The sequence below is a fragment of the Camellia sinensis genome, chromosome 5 (genome assembly GCF_055761805.1).
Source record: "Camellia sinensis isolate YWXY chromosome 5, ASM5576180v1, whole genome shotgun sequence".
NCBI lineage: Eukaryota > Viridiplantae > Streptophyta > Magnoliopsida > Ericales > Theaceae > Camellia > Camellia sinensis.
The window spans coordinates 21,452,309-21,463,510 of NC_138965.1; positions in this window are offsets into that span (position 1 = coordinate 21,452,309).

Sequence of the window (11,202 nt, forward strand, 5' to 3'; positions counted from 1 at the left end):
TTTTTTTTATTATATATATATATATATATATATATCTCTTTTTATTATATTATATAAAAAAAAATCATCATCTCTCCTCCGTTTGATTTTCAACTCCATTATTTTTATTTATTTTCTCCATCCACTTTGCTTATTTCCCCCATCTTTCATTTTTGATTTCCAATATATTTTTATTATTTTTTATTTATTTTTCTTTCACATTATTTTTAATCTTTTTCCAATTCCATTCATACCATCTAGCTTTGCACACCAAACCATATTTTATTCATCTCAGGGATCCACCCCGATCACAATTTTACAAAAAAAAAAAAAAAAAAAAAAAAAACACACCACACCAACCAACCCAAACAGTGGCATTTTTTCTTCTCTACTCTGCTGCCGGTCTCTTCTTCTTGCCTCCGTCCTGGGCGGCCCTTGCCGGTGTTGCCTCCGTGTTTCCCACTCCACTGGGCATGATCACTACTCCCTGCTCCTCCACTGCAGCATATGGCGGACCTCCAAAACGGAACATCACGGTGGCTTTCCGCTTCAGCTCCTTATTTTCCGCCTTTAGCACACTTATCTCTGCTCGCGCATCCTTATACATGCGTTGAAGCAGAGCCAGCTGGGAGTTTAACTGCTGCACCTCATTTGCCCTACTCTGCAGCCGGTTCGACAAGTTTGTAACCGCAGTCATGGTCTCCACGCATGACTTCAATGTATACTGATTGGCCTCCACATCCGACTGCACTGCCATTTTTTGCTCCACCGACCGCATCGGAAAGTTCAACGGAGCAAACCCTGGGGCGTTTGATTGAGGTTCAGGGGCCACCGCGCCCGTTATCTCTCTTGTTGACTCGTTGAGGTCGGGAAAGAGAGTGAGCAGCCCACGGGACGACGAAGCCATTTTCTGGGCAACAGAGTGTTACAGAGTCTCTCTCTCAGAAACCGCAGAGTTTTTCAGCGGATTTCGCAGGTTTTTTGCTTCTGCCTCGACCTCAGCCTCCGTCTTGGTTAAATAGCCGAGGCAGCCACGCGTATCGCGCGCCACTTGACGCCAGAAGACAAACGGGCGCGCTAGCCAAGGCACTCACGTGCCTCGCCATCATATCTGGCACTCCTTTTTATAGATTGGGCACGCCTTTTGATAGCACGCCTTTTGACAGATTGGGCACACCTTTTGAGGGCACGACTTTTGAGGGCTCGATATCTACATCCATGTATATCTTTTGGGCAGCCTATATACACACTCATACAGTGTCTTGTACACTGGTCAGCTTTATCAATCCCTTTTCAACCTCAAATAGGTTTCTATGTTCACACCTATTTGAGTTTGAGGGGGGGTTATACACAGTATCATGTATAAGTCGCTCATGGCGCACTCCCTAAGTCGCGCCCTTGGTGCACCACCACAACCTCTGCTACACCGGTCCGACATGACCCCATAAACTGTCTTCTACATCGGTCTGACACGACCACACAGTGTCTGCTACAACGGTCCGACATGACCCCATAAACTGTCCCGACATTGATTCCGGTCAGCTGCTACATCGGTCCGACATGACCCCGTAAACTGTCTTCTGCAACGGTCCGACATGACCCCGTAAACTGTCTTCTGCAACGGTCCGACATGACCCCGTAAACTGTCCTGCTACAACGGTCCGACATGACCCCGTAAACTGTCTTCTACATCGGTCTGACACGACTACACAGTGTCTGCTATAACGGTCCGACATGACCCCGTAAACTGTCTGCTACAACAGTCCGACACGACCATACCGTGTCTTCTACAACGGTCTGACACAACCATACAGTGTCTCCTATCCCATTTTTAATTTTATTTGTCAGCTTATTTTTCTGTTTTGTTACTCTCTCCAAACTCAAGTTGGCTAGTACCTATCCTCCTTGAGTTTGAGGGGGGCTGTTAATGTAAATTGTAAAAGTAAATGTAAATTACCACTACCACCCACTCCACCTACCACCTCCACTACCACCCACTCCACCTACCACCTCCACTACCACCTTCACTTACTCCCAAATCCTCTCCTATATAAATCCTTGTAATATACACAATATACACATCAATCAATAAATCAATCAATAATACATCAATATATTTTACTTACACATTGACACTTTTATCAACTCATTGAAAAATATGCCAGTAAAAGTCAAAACTACTCTAACCATAGTGTTACCCCAAACCATGAACCATGCATTAATGTTAGTAGAACATTTTCAACAATAAACCAAATTCCCTATTCAGCAGGTGTGTAGGAAAAGAAACCGACTGAATATAAGAACTATTGCTTAATAAATAAATAAGCGAAATGCGCCGGTGTGCACCCTTTTAGGGGTGCATACCATGCAACCTATCACAAAAATATGTAATTTTATTATAAAATGTTAAAATATCAATCATAGAATGTGTAATCTTACTACAAATTAGCGTAACAAAAATGTCCAAAATTTTGTAATTGATGTTACAAAAGTTTGTGACTTAGTTATGAAATTTTTGTTACGCTAATTTATGGAGAGATAATACTTTTTGTGATTGATATTTAAAAAATTTGTAGTAAAATTATATATTTTCGTGGTAGGTTGCATGTAAAGAGGTGCACACCGTAGAATTTTTGAATAAGTAAATAAATAAAACCTATCAAAAGTTTGGTGTAATTTGTTAGAGTTACTTACATTTTCAAATTTTAAGAGTCTATGCAAAGTGTTTGGTGCATTTTTTATTTTATTTTATAACTTATTAGATAAAAATAGTTTAGCTAAACTTTAAAAAAAAAGAAAAAAGAAAATTGAAGTGTTTTTAACACTAGTTTTCTATAAATCAAATCTCAACTTATAAAAACCTGCATCAAACATCATTTTAAGTGGTGTTTGATAAAAGTGGAAATTGAAAGCTAACAATTAAGTAGTGAAAACTAAATGCTAAATTTTTTAGGTTAAAAAATAATTTGATAAAATGTTAAGTACTGAATTAAAACAAGTAATTTGATATATATATATATATATATATATTTATATGATGAAATTTAAAATTATTATTTTCAAATTTTCTCGTCTTATTTCTATATTGTGGTGGTAAGATGATAGTGATGGTTGTAGGAGTGGTGGCAATGGTGGTGATGGTAGTGGTGTGAAAGTGGTTGTGGTGATGGTAAAGGGGTGGTTTATTTGAGATAGACAGGTGGTGGTAGTTTGTGGTGATACAATGTTGGTTGTGGCCATGACTAGTGATGGTGGTAAAGATGGAGAATTGTGACAGTAATAGTAGTAGTTATTGTGGTAGCAGTAACCATGGTGGTACTTTTGGTGATGGTGATGATGGTGGTGGTAGAGGTGGTGGTAGCAATGACGGTGGGAGTGGGGTTAGGTATGGTAGCGGTAGCAACGATATTAGATGTGGTCGTGGTGGTGGGGTTGGGGTAGGAGTGGTAGTGATGGCACACGATGGTGGTGAGATCATAGTGATACATGTTAATATTTATATATAAGTAGTAAATTAAGTCAGTAAGTTTTGAATTACTTAAAAATAAAAAAAATAAAAAAAAGTTTGTAGACCACATTTTAAGAATTTAATATGAATATAGTTATCAAACAAACTTATTTTAATACATGGAAATTTAAATATTGAATTGACTTATCAAACACCATCTCAATCTTGCAAAAAAAAAATAATTTAAATGTAATACTTATTTTCAAATACTTACCTTTCACACTTTAAAAAGAAATAATAAAATCATGTGCTACAATTATGGACCATGTTCGATTTGTTTTTCTAAAATTATTTTATTTTATTGTTTTAAATAGAAATTAATTTGACCAAAATAAATATCAAAGAGATATTTTTAAATTTTAAAAAATTATTTTTAACCCCCAAAAGATAAAATTATATAAAATGATAAGTATTTTTATTTTTTTAACTAAATTAATTTTAATTTTTTAATTTTTTTTAATAAAAAAGGATTTTAAAATTAAACCAAAGATAGCGGATATCAATCTCAGTAAATTTTGTTATGGATGACTCGTACACAAGAGGTGAAATAAACAAATAAAACGGGATGTATTGGACCAGTAAAATTTATATTGAAATTTTATATTCCACCGCTATCCGGTTTTTTCACTATTGTATGCCTCGTTAGACGTGCTTTAAGGTTTATTTTGATGATTTAAATTATTATTTTTTTTAAAAAAAATCAAGTAAAACATAATTATAAAAAAATAAATTAATCGGATATTAATAATATTTTCGTCTAATTGTATTTATATTTAGTTTTATACCTACAATCATATTTACAATTCATTTTTGTATTTACAAATGTGATTTGATAAAAGTGATATTGATATTCGACCAACTTAATTTTTTACAGGTATATTGTATTCGATATTTCTTAAAAAATAAATAACTTAAATCATTAAAATAAAACTTAAAATGAACTCTACCAGACACACATCAATCATCCCTGTGTGCACTGCGTAATAGTGACCCATGTCCGCTCTTTTAAGCTTACATAATCGTTAAAAAAAAAAAACACCCTTGATTTGATGACTAAAATAGATTACGACAGCTAGTCATGTGTAAAAAATATATTTTTGTCTAATTACTATTTTAATATAAGTAAAATCCTTTATCTTAATATAAGTAAATTTTATATTCCATTGCTATCCGGTCTTCTCACTATTGTACGTCTTGTGAGACTCGTTTTGAGTTCTATTTTAACGATACAAATTATTATTTTTTTTAAAAAAATCAAGTAAAATATAATTATAAAAAATTAAATTAATCAGATATTAATAACATTTTCATTTAATTATATTCATTTTTAATTTTTTACTTACAATCATATTTACAATTCATTTTTGTATTTACAAATGTAATGTGATAAAAGTGATATTAATATTCGACCAAGTTAATATTTTTATAAATATATTATATTCGATATTTTTTAAAAAAATAAATAATTTAAACCATTAAAATAAGACTTAAAACAGGCTCTACGAAGCACACAGCAATCACCACGGTGTGCAATCGGGTCTTCTAAGCTTACATAATCATTGTAAAAATTAAAAAAAAAAAATCTTATGTAATGATTAAAATAGATTACGACAGCCAGCCAGGTGTAAAAAATATATTTTGGTCCTATAATTATTTTAATATAAGTAAAGTCCTTTATATTCAAAATCTGTATATAAAAAATGCTACAAAAATAATATATTAATGTCAGAGGAGTGTTAGAAATACAGAATTATTTCAAAAAATAGAAAACATATGTATCACAAAATGATGGATTCCAAAAAATAAAGTTATATAAAATGACAAATATTTTTTTAAATTTTTTTACCAAATTATTGTTAAATGTTGTAAATTTTTGAATTTTTTTTTTCTTATAATAAAAACACATTTTAAAAGTCAAACCAATGATAACGGATATGAATCTCATTGAATTTTATTATGAATAAACTTGTACACATGAGCCGAAATAAACGAATAAACCGGGATGTCCATGTATTAGACCAGTGAACTTTAATAAACTAGGAATAACCGTGTCTCAAATTTTATATTAAACTTCTATTTATTTGATTCAAAAAGCTTACGTTATCATTAAAAAAATATATATCCTTACAAAACCATTAATAGATTGTAAAGCTGTAAAATATCGCTTAATTCATATTGATTTGTTTAATTTATATTGATTAGTTCGCTAATTACAAGCTAATTTGATCTATAATTTAAAATTTATAATTCGTTTTCGAAATTATTCCACTCTGTTATAATTAATACATATATATTTTTCCTTCTAATGAAATATCAAATTAAAATTAATGTGACAGATATTTAAAATGTGAAATTTGTTGTAAATTAGTGTTTTATATATGAAAAATATTATGTAAATTAGTATGCCCTCTGTCCTAAAATAATAGTCTCTTTTGGGAAATCTAATTTTTTTTATAGCACAATTATTACATTTTAAAATATTTAATTTTTCAAAATTATCTTTTGATAATACATTTTTTTGGGAATATCAATTGTCATAATTATACTTTTTGTGTTATTAATGCATTTAAAAGAAGGGCAACATAGTAAATTCATATTATTTTATTCCTTAATTTTTAAAAATTGACTAATATTTTGGGACAATGAAAATAGAATAAGAGACTAATATTTTGAGACGGGGGAGTATTATATATTTATACAAATGTTCGATAATTGTTTGAAGAGTAATACTACGAATCCACCTTTATCAATCCAAAAATTATCCAAAATTTTTATCTTGTGAATTAGATTTATTCTACACATAGAGCTACACAAATTAATTTCTACCACACAATCACCCACCCACAATTTTTTGGGTGGATTAATTTGAGTCGCTAGCATATTTGCTTTTTAAAATTATTTTTCAATCAACTAACAAATTGAAACAACTCAAAACGCTTTTGTTTATTTGTTAATTCACCATTTACAATTTAATTTATAATTTTACCCTTAAATAGTACCAAATTGTACTGCCCGCACCCTTATATTTCCATCTAATTACTATTTTAATATAAAGTAAAACTCTTTCTATTCAAATTTTATACATAAAAATGCTATAAAAATAATATATTAGGCCTTGTTTATCATAATCTAAAAAAGGTAAAAAGTCACTATCCTATTTAAGTCACTTCACCTTTCTCCCACATCACTTCAAACACAATCTATATTTTATAAAAAAGTCAAAAAGTACACTTATTTAGATCATTTCAAATCACCATTTAATGTCAAAATTAGTGCTAGGCATGGTTTTGAAAACTGGACTGGATCGGCTGGTTTAGCTGGTTGAATCGTCGACCGGTCGATGTTTCGGTCCGAATATGCCCTCTAAACCGTTCGAAACAAATCGACTTATTTTGAGAGAGTCGGGAAAATCGACGGTTGAATCCCCGAACCGGGACCAGTTCGGTAGGTAGATGAAATTAAAAATTTTGAACTTTTTGTTTGATATTTTCTAACTTTTTTTTTTATTATTTCTTTCTTTCCATTCTTTCTTTTTTATTATATATATATATATATATTATATAAGAAAATTTTAATTGGAAACTCTCTTTTAAGGATCTCGTCTTGTGAAGAATTCCATTAAGAGCTTAAAATTATTGTGAAAGTTCCTACCTATTTATAAGAAAAAAAACTTCTTTCAAAAAAGCTCAAGGAATCTATATGAGATTCAATCAAATATATTAGAGGGAGACTTGGAATTTTAATATCCCTTCAAATTTTTTGCCCTTCTTTCAATCAAATTATTTGAATTAAAATTATATGGAGGGAATATTGAATATTTGATTTCCTCTTCTAAAATTAAAATTAATAATATTTTAAAATATATTATTATATTTTTTAGTAAAAAAATATTAGGAGAAATATTTAAGATAATTTAATATTTATAATTTATAATTTTATTACTATATTTTTATTTAAATATAATTTTAATATATTTATTACATCACGGTTCGATTCTGGTTCAACCCCAACAGTTGAACCCAAGGATGGATCTAGATGGGGCGGCTGCACCCGAAAAATTTGAAAAATATCATATATTATACTATAATTTTTAAAATAATTTAAAATTATAGGAGTTTGCCTCCCAATTTTTTAAACTAATTGGATTTTTTTTTGAATTAGTTAACATATATAATAATCTATTTTAAATTTCATGTATATGTATTTTTTAAATTAGGTCAAGATGAAAGCAAAATTTTAGAAACTTTAGTGGGTCAAAGTGTAAAATATGAAACTTTTACAAATATATAAACTATAAGGCTAGCTGGAGAAGCTTTAAACAAAGCACTAAGATTAAAAAAAAGAAAAGAAAACAACTGATTTGATCTGAGAGACTTGCTGGGATTCTGCAAAAGAGTGGAGCAAAGAAACGAGGGATACGGAGATGCTTTGTTGTCGATGGTCCGGCGAAGGCTTCGTCGGAGCTGTCGGCGTGGATGGTGGAAACGTGGACTGTCACTGGGAAATTCATTCGTTGGGAGATTAATGATGGGAATTTTTGTATTCTAGTTAATGAATCTGAAGGTGAATCGAAAAGAGAGAAAATGGCAATTATTTTGAGATTTGTTGATAAATATGATTTTATAAAAGAGCATTTCTTTGACATAGTTCATGTGTTAGACACCACGTCGGCAACTTTGAAAGAAGAAATTTGTATTGTCCTTTCTCGTCATAACCTTAGTGTGCAAAATATTCATGGTTAGGGATATGATGGTGCCAGTAACATGTCTGGAGAATGGACTGGGTTGCAGGCTGTATTTTGTGCTGAGTGTCCATTCACATATTATGTTCATTGCTTTGTTCATCGGCTCCAATTGGCTTTAGTAGGAGCATCTAAACAGGTTATATCTATCAATCAATTTTTCTCTTACTGACTCGAGCAATTAATATAGTTGGCTCATATTGCAAAAGACATGATCAATTAAGAGCTGCTCAGACTGCAGATATTGCTGAAAAGCTTGCCATTGATGATGAATTCGAGACTGGTAAAGGAAAAATCAGATTGGAACATTGAAACGGGCTGGAGATACTCGATGGGGTTCTCATTTGGGTTCCATTTGTAGTTTGATAAACATGTTCAGTGCTACTTGTGCAGTCCTAAGAAACATAATTAATCATGGAAGCAAATTGAATCAACAAGCTGAGGCGGATGGAGTTTATGATTCCATTACATCTTTTGAGTTTGTCTTCATCTTACATCTTATGAGGGATTTCATGGAGATTACTGATGATTTTTGCCAAGCTTTGCAAAGTAAATTTCAAGATATATTAAATGCAATGCATTTGGTGTCTACAACGAAGATACTTATTCAAAAATTTAGAGAAGATGAATGGGTTCCATTGTTGGAGAAAATTAAATTATTTTCTAATGATCATAGTATACAGATTCCTGATATGAGCTGTCCTTTGCCAAGGTCGGTCTCGTTCTGAAAGAGGTCAGCTTACCGTGGAACATCATTTTCGAGTTCATATTTTTATGGTTATAGTTGATTCTCAGTTACAAGAATTAAACAATAGGTTTAAGGGAGATGTAATGGAATTGCTTGTTCTTAGCTCAGCTTTGGATCCTAGGGGTGGTTATAGATCATTCAAAATTGAGGATATTTGCAATCTTGCAAATAAATTTTATCCCATGGATTTCTCTGAGCAAGAAAAATTGCATTTGAAGTATCAGTTGGAAAACTATAAGCTTGATATTTCCATACTTCCCGAGTTTTAGAAGCGGTCAACCATTTATGAGTTGTGTCAAATGTTGGCAAAAACAAAAAGTCAACAAGTTATCCTCTTATTGATAGATTGATCCGTCTTATGTTGACTTTACCTGTTTCAACTGCTATATCGGAACATGCATTTTTAGCTATGAAACTTGTTAAGTCTAAATTGTGCAATAGGATGGAAGATGGTTTTCTGGCTAGTTACTGGATTACGTATATTAAAAAAGACATTGCTCGAGGGTTTGATGTAGACTCTATCATTCATGCTTTTGATATTATGAAAGAGCTTCGAGCTCAATTAAAGATGCCTAATTTTAGTAAATAAATGCATGTAGAAATAGTTAATACTTTTTGTAAGTGAATATGGGCAAAAAAATATTCTCAATTGTATGATCATCTTTTGGTACTCAACTATGTTGACAAGGAATATATAGTTCAATATTTTATCGTAACATTGTTGATTTTTTTCATGTTAGTAGAAATTGGTATTGAATTTCAAATTTTATTGGTTAGAGGTTAAACGTACTTTGGTCCCCCCAAAGTCATAATCCTAGATCTGTCCTTGACCAGTGATCCGTCTACCCCGATTCATTTTCTGGTTCGTTCACCGATCCGATTTTTAAAACATTTGTGCTAGAAACACATAATTATTCCACAGAATATAACACATGTGAGATAAAATTATGGATACCATATGTAGATCTCCCATTATGCGGGACCTATCTTTATTTCTTCCATTATGTGTAACATTTGTATTTTTAGAATTATTGTTACTGTCATGTTAAGGTGGAATGCATAAATAAATAAATAAATATATATATATATATATATTTTTAAACTTTACGTCCCTAATTTCACTCTTAATGATATGACTCAATTTTATATGAAGTGGTTCTACACTTTGAAGAGCGTTGATTGATTGTTATTGTTTGTCACCTCATTAAGGGTACAATTGAGGGTGATGAAAAGGAAGGATCGAGAATTTCTCGAGAAATTTGCTCCCCAAATTATTACGTAAAAATTAATTTGGCACTTAGACTTTGCATTTTTTTAATTTGACCCCTAAAGTTTTTTAAATTTAATCAAATTACCCTCGCAATCTGTTTTCATCTACAATCAAACTAAACTTACTGGCATGTTACCAAACTTTATTTAGAAATTTATTTTATCTCCCAAACTATATTCTAAAAATCAATTAGCCCTCCAAATATTAACAAAAAATGGCAGGGTTAATTGATCAAATTTAAAAAAGTTTAGCGGTCAAATTAAAATAATGCGAAGTCTAGGTGCCAAATTGATTTTTGCGTAATAATTTAGGAGATAAAAGGATATTTTATGATCATTTCTCTCTCTCTCTCTCTCTCTCTCTATATATATATATATATATATATTATTACACATGTTTTCATACAAAATATATAATCTTTTTTAACTTATTACCCCTGGGAAAAATCAATACCAAAATTCTTTATTTTTAAAATAAAAAAATTAATATTAAGTCATATCATTTTGTGGGGGCCGAATATTGGGAGTCGTAAAGAGGCCGAATAGTTGAACTTGAAGAGTCGAAATATATAGCACTCGGCACTGTCTCGCATGCTCAAATCCTACCCTATTCGGCCAAATAGCCGGTTGAGCGAGGGGCTGAGTGAAAAGCGGTTTGCTACAAAAGAAGCCGAATGGCGAATTGAAAGTGGGCCCAATCCTGAGGCCCAAAAAAGAAAAAATATAAATAGAAGAACATTAGCTAGAGAGAGGTATGTGAGAACTAGCATGTTTAACTTAAGATATAAGCAATCAAGAGAACATACACTGACTTATCCGTCGGAGTGCTAATTCTGGCACCCCCGACCGGAGTGTTAATTCTTTTTCAGGTGGCTAGCGGAGGATCACGAGCGTCTACCAGGATCTAAAGAGTATTTCTAAACCACATCTCCGCAATTGGCGCTGTTTGTGGGAATA